The sequence below is a fragment of the Crocuta crocuta genome, unplaced genomic scaffold, assembly GCF_008692635.1.
Source record: "Crocuta crocuta isolate KB4526 unplaced genomic scaffold, BGI_CrCroc_1.0 scaffold39, whole genome shotgun sequence".
In the NCBI taxonomy this organism is placed as follows: domain Eukaryota; kingdom Metazoa; phylum Chordata; class Mammalia; order Carnivora; family Hyaenidae; genus Crocuta; species Crocuta crocuta.
This window is the reverse complement of record NW_027533334.1, coordinates 4,270,122-4,276,384: the sequence shown is the minus strand read 5'-3', so window position 1 is coordinate 4,276,384 and position 6,263 is coordinate 4,270,122. Positions and strand designations below refer to the sequence as shown.

Below are 6,263 nucleotides of genomic sequence, written 5' to 3'. Positions count from 1 at the left end.
CTTGTCACCTTTCCCTGAAAAGTGTAGCTGGNAGGGCTTCCAGCCCCTGAAGACAGTCTCCAAAAGTGGCACCACTTCACAATTATTTAGGTGCTATTTTGACATGAAAAGTCATCAGAAGCAGTGAAAAGGCAACACTATAAAAATGAAAGGAAGGTAGTCAAACAGCGCTAATGCTTTATGTGTTTGCCCTGTACCCGCGCTACCCTACATGCCCTCCGACCGATGGTGCAGGCCCTCCGCACCCCTGCTGGACAGTCTGTCTCTCTCCAGCCCCTCCACACCCCTCACAGTGCTCTTGTCCTAGGAGGCTGACTTCCATGTTGACTTCTGCATCAGTGCAGGCCCTCTGGCCTCTACTTGTCTTAGGTCAGTGGTGGCACTAAGAGAACTCAAAGCATTGGAGGACAGAGAATGATGGCTTTTTTCCCCCCCCCCCCCCCNCTGTATTCCCCCCCCCCCCCCCCCCCCTCCCTCCCTATAGGTCAAGGTTTCAGAGAGCTAGCCTTGCTGAAAGAAGGGCACAGCTGTCTCCTACACCTATGGCTTCCCCCAGGCACCAATATGGCTCCCTTCCCTTTCTTCAGACTGGACTGAGGATCTGGAGGTTACTCTCCTCCAAAGGCTTCACGAACACTTGTTGCTTTTTTGACATAGTCCCTTCATTAAATTTTATTATATCTCGCCTTTTAAGAGTGCCATCGAATTGAGGCAGACCCCTAACCACTATACCATCCCAAAGCTTGCTCCACCTCAGGTTTCAACCTGTTTACTTTCCAGCCCCTTCACAGAAATCCTCTTGCATTTCCCTCCTCCTTCCCTCACTTTACACATCCAAAGCTCCTAATCTTTCTCCTTGCCAGTTCCTTCGGTGTTCATCTACATCATTCCAATCAATCTGCATGAAAGTAATACACCCTAAGGCAATGCTTCTTGACCAAAACCAAAAAAAAAGAAAGAAAGAAAGAAAGAAATCCTCTCTAGAAAACAAGATTATCAGGCTGTTACAGTGAATTTCATCCTAAATATATGTAAAGTGAATCAAAACAGTGTGTCAAAGAGCAGTTTGGTAAATGAGTCTCTCCCGCCCATTTTGATATGCCCCATAAAAGGGGCTGCCCCCCCCAACTCTTGGGAATCTCAAAAATGTGGATGAGATTAACCTTAATAGGCATCCTTTGAATTAAAAAAAATATATATTTTTTTGGTCCATTCTAAATGAATCTGCAAAAACTAGAATAAAATGAGAAGACCTGAGCTCTTTTCCCTGGAATCTACTCTCTGGGTGGTTTCCTGTGCTCTGTAGTGAACTATAGCTACAATAAAATAATTTATCCAGGAGACTGTGGTGGGATTTATTGGGTAAGAAGAATGCTAAACCAACTTTGGAACTCCTGTCCACATTTTAGATGCAGGAGTCTTTATCTGGTCTGAGAGATTCAATGGAGGAAGAGAAAGAACAAGGGAATGCAGAGGAACCTCATGGACTTCCATTTCCAGAACTTTTGGGGCTTAAAGAACCTAAAATCCTTCCCTCCACAAACTCCTTTAAATGCTAGATAAAACACAGCAACCATCCCTTTAAGTGTGAAACTGAGCCCCTATGAAAGCAAGCAAGATCCAAAGGTCCAAATGAAAGATGGAACCTAAGACGAGAGGGAGAAGGGCCAGGGTTGCTACATCAGCAGTTTGGATGGGGGTGTTTGCCCCCTCCCAGGTAATGAGGACATTTGGGGTTTTGTGGCCACAAGGGGACAGTAGAGTAGGCAGAGAGTTGGAACTGAGAACTGGCCTGTAGCTACACCCCTGGAAGGGTTATGTCCTTGGGGAAGGGAAGAATTAAACTACCCATCCACCAGCATGGAGAGATAACAAGGAAGTATGTCTGTTTCAGCCCAGCCTCTGGGTGGAGAAAAAAGAGTTAGAGCTGGTTATTTCTAGTCGTGACTTACCCTCACATGAGTTCGGGGCTCCCATGTATTCCGCTTCTATGATTTGCAAATCTTCAAGTTAAGATACTAACATAGGAATGTGGTTCTAGGCCAAGGATTCTTCTAGCCCTCCAGCAGAAGCAAACGCACACACACACATACACACACACACACACACACACACACACACACACACCTCTGAAAAGCGTACCTTCAACCCAGGTTGCTCAGGGACCGTTCTGGTAAAAGCTTGCTGAAGATGAGATTACAATAGAAAATTCAATATTCACACTAAGTCCCAAGCAGAATAAATAACAATTAAAGTCACACCTCCTTGATATTTTGCAGGAAATTTCGCAACACCAAAGAGTGAGATAGAGAGAACAGGTTACCCACATAAGAGCTACACTTAGGCTGACAGCACAAGCAACAATGGAAACTACAAACTAATGGAATAATATTTTCAAAGTGCTGAGAGAAAATAGCTGTCAGCCTCGCTTACCTGTCGTGGTAGAAAAACAGTGAAAGATAGACATTTTCAGACCTCTGTGAGAGCTCCCCGCCAATAGAACCTTACTGACGGGACTATAAAAAAGTATGTTTAGAGGAAGTTGAATGTCCCTGTACAGTCCTAGTCTGGTTTGAGAGAGGCCAAACATGTGGCAACATGGGTTAACTCAAAACTTTGCCAAATTACACATGCATAGTTGAAGATTTAAGGGTAACCAGGAAAATAACAGAAATGGAATGAATGACTCCTAAATCAGAAGAGAAGAAAATGGATGGTGTTCTTAGACAGAGGAAAGGCAATTGCACTGGGGAAGATCTGGAAGGAATTGCCTACCCACCCTGGCTACTGCTCCCAGAGATGTCCAGGCGAAGATGAGAGGAAACAATGCATCCAGAGTGGGTCTTCAAAGAGACCAAGGCCATGGAATTCCAGGGAGGCTGAAAGGCCTGAATCCAGACACAGATATTTGAGCCTAGAGGTTAAAGGTCACACGAGTGAATATTTAGTGGCCAAGCTGTCCCAGACAGTTGTTTCTTTAAGATGTTTACATACTCGATGCTTGAATTATATGTGCTCTATGTTGTTTTCTGTTATTGATGAAACTTCTTAAAATAGCATTTATTTCTGATGTTAAAATAATATACATTTAAAATTCAGAGAGTAGGGCACCTGGGTGGCTCAGTCAGTTAATCTGACTTTGATTCAGATGATGGCCTCGTGGTTCATGAGTTTGAGCCCCGCATCAGGCTCTGTGCTGACAGCTTGAGGCCTGGAGCCTGCTTCAGATTCTGTGTCTCCCTCTCTCTTTGCCCCTCCCCTGCTTACTCTCTGTTTCTCAAAAATAAAACACTTTTAAAAGTTAAAAAAAAATAGGGGCGCCTGGGTGGCTCAGTCGGTTGGGTGTCCGACTTCGGCTCAGGTCATGATCTCACTGTTCATGGGTTCGAGCCCCACGTCGGGCTGTGTGCTGACAGCCAGCTCAGAGCCTGGAGGCTGTTTCAGATTCTGTGTCTCCCTCTCTCTCTGACCCTCCCCTGCTCATGCTGTCTCTCTCTCTCTCAGAAATAAATAAAACATTAAAAAAAAAAAGTTAAAAAAAATAAAATTCAGAGAGTACAGGGAAGAATTCAAATCCTTAATGCAATTATATGGGTAGAGCATGTCTACTGTATTTTGAGTTTTACACCAACTCAGCAATAGTCCTGAAAACCTCTCCCTCTGGAACTTCTATTCAAGTGCACAGAGAGAAGAGATTCCTCTTCTAACTCTACATTATCTTGGGGGTTCCACTCCTTTCTCTTCTACTGTGAGTAGAAATGCAGAAAACAGGATCAGAACTCAGAGAAAGAGCATGGAGTCATTTCAGTAAAACTGAGTATTCTGAAGTGGAAATCGAATCACCACAGTTGAGAAGCCTTTTCATGTTTAAAACCCCAAGGGAGGTTAGATAAAACGTTGTCTTATTCATACAGTCTTCCATTAGTGTGTTTTGTTACATATATCTGTTTCATCCTTGATTGTCCTCCATTATTGTTAAACAACTGTTCTATGCTAGGTCATCTGCAGTCTGTTTATCACTTGATTTATTTATCTTTCTTATTACACATATTGCTAATAATACACTAATTTCTATAAGCCTCGATCTCTTCCTTCTGTTATGGAGATGATTGTATCTATTGCACTGAGTTATTGAGATACAAATAAACTCATTTTATGTCTATTAACTGGCACTAAATAGGTGCTCAGTTAATATTAATGTCATCCATATTCTGGTAATCTAGAGATGGTCTGCATGCTGAATCCAGACGGTATATGAGTTTTATTTGTCTTCTAAAGTTTTGTTTTTAATTGAATTGTTCACTGAATTAAATATAAAGAGAAGTCATGGGGCGTCTGGGTGGCTCAGTGGGTTAAGCATCCAACTTCTGCTCAGGTCATGATCTCACGGTTTGTGAGTTTGAGCCCTGCGACGGCTCTGTGTCAACAGCTCAGAGCCTGGAGCCTACTTCAGATTCTGCATCTCCTCTCTCTGCCCCTCCTCCACTCACACTCTGCTTCTCTTTCTCTCTCAAAAGTAAATAAACATTAAAAAAAAATTTTTTAAAGAGATATCACAATAAAATCCAGATATCCAAAATCACTTAAATTTTTGAAGATCCCTCTCACCCAGATTCCCACATACCAGCAATTGCCCCCTTCAAATCGAATGTATATTCCTAGTTGGTCCTCACGCTGGGCCACCCTCATGTCCTCTGCTCGGCTCTTGTAGGCATTTGACTTTGACATTACTTTAATCTTTTATTCCTATCCTAGCTTACTGCATCAAATAATTTCTCAAAAACCCTATACTTATGGTAAAAGTCTTATTCAAGTACACATAAAAGATAAAATGTCAAAGAACTCAAGTCCCTTACTATGGGTCACATTTCATTTTCATCCAGTTACCAGGGCTTCACTATCAAATATTTTTACCCTCAATATTCATAATTAATCCATGAATTATATAAGTTGTCAATTTGCAATTATCCTAAATTTCTTTCTAGACAGTCCTGCCTATTTTCTATTAGTGAAAAATTACCTCCTAATCACGTCCTGCTTCAAACTATGTAACATCACAAGACAGCCTCTGAAATTATAATTGTTTCAATACCCTTAATCTTAAGCAACTTCAATAGCGCTCCAAAATATACTAGAATAAGAGAATGAACTTTATAGCTTTTGGTTATCATTTGCTTGAACCATGAAGCAGAGATCTTTCTGAACCTTTGGGACTGATGCCTTTCAGAAAGTTTTTAATTTCTTATCACTACTACCACTCCATAATTTTCTTCTTCTTCTTTTTTTTTAAAAATATTTTATTTATTTCTAGGAGAGAGAGAGAGAGACAGCATGAGCAGGGGAGGGTCAGAGAGAGAGGGAGTCACAGACTGAAACAGGCTCCAGGCTCTGAGCTGGCAGTCAGCACAGAGCCCGACGCGGGGCTCGAACCCACGAACCGCGAGATCATGACCCAAGCGAAAGTCGGACGCTTAACCGACTAAGCCACCCAGGCGCCCCTCCATAATTTTCTTCTATAGTTACCTACTTACAATAGATTTCATGAAAAAAGATATACTGTAGCTGGTACCTGAATTTATACTGCTGGCCTATTTTTGCTTTGTTTTACCTACAGTTTGGAAGGCTTTGTAGAACAAAAGGAAACCTTGCCCTAAAACTTTTAACACTTAAGTAGTCCAAATATCCTAGATTTTTGCTCTGCCAAAAATCTCTGTGCTAACGTTCTAATGCAATTAAGCTGTGGGAAGGAATATACACAACTTCTCGAAGGGATTCAGAACTCATTTAGAATTCATTTCTCACCAATGATCAGAGAAGAATCTCAAGATTTCCTCAAAAGCCCACAGAAATATTTTATGACCTTCTGCAGGGTATAAAGAGCAGCATTTAAAAAGTCAACGTATATAATTGAACTTACTTTTGAGAAGGCTGTGTGCCTACGATATAGAAAACTGTTTTCCAAGTTAGTGATCAAAAATTTCAAAGGCCTTTACCTAGCGCCTCTCAAAATTCTTTTGCTTGTTCTTTTCATTTCTTCCTTCTTCAACTTCTTTTCTTTTCTTGACTTTCTCTCCACAAAAAGTACACTGTTCCTCCCACACCTTCTGGTTCTTTTTCATGGTCTGACAATACAATACAAAGACAAAACAGTGTATCAGTTATTTGCTGAAGGGGGAGGGGGAGAATGTTGTGCTGTATTACAAAATACAACTTTCGGCAACTGCTCATAATTAATATACCTTTTAGCTATTCATAGAAACATG

The 6,263-nt window shown here is 41.5% G+C and overlaps 1 long non-coding RNA gene across 1 annotated transcript in view; it reads right to left on the bottom strand.

The window, feature by feature from the left end:
- Positions 1-5,932: 5,932 nt before the first annotated feature.
- LOC144218336 (uncharacterized) overlaps positions 5,933-6,263 on the bottom strand; it is a 58,054-nt gene continuing 57,723 nt past the window's right edge. Inside the window, exon 3 of the long non-coding RNA XR_013331117.1 lies at positions 5,933-6,122. This is a non-coding gene — a long non-coding RNA (uncharacterized LOC144218336). The remainder of the gene's footprint in view (positions 6,123-6,263) is intronic.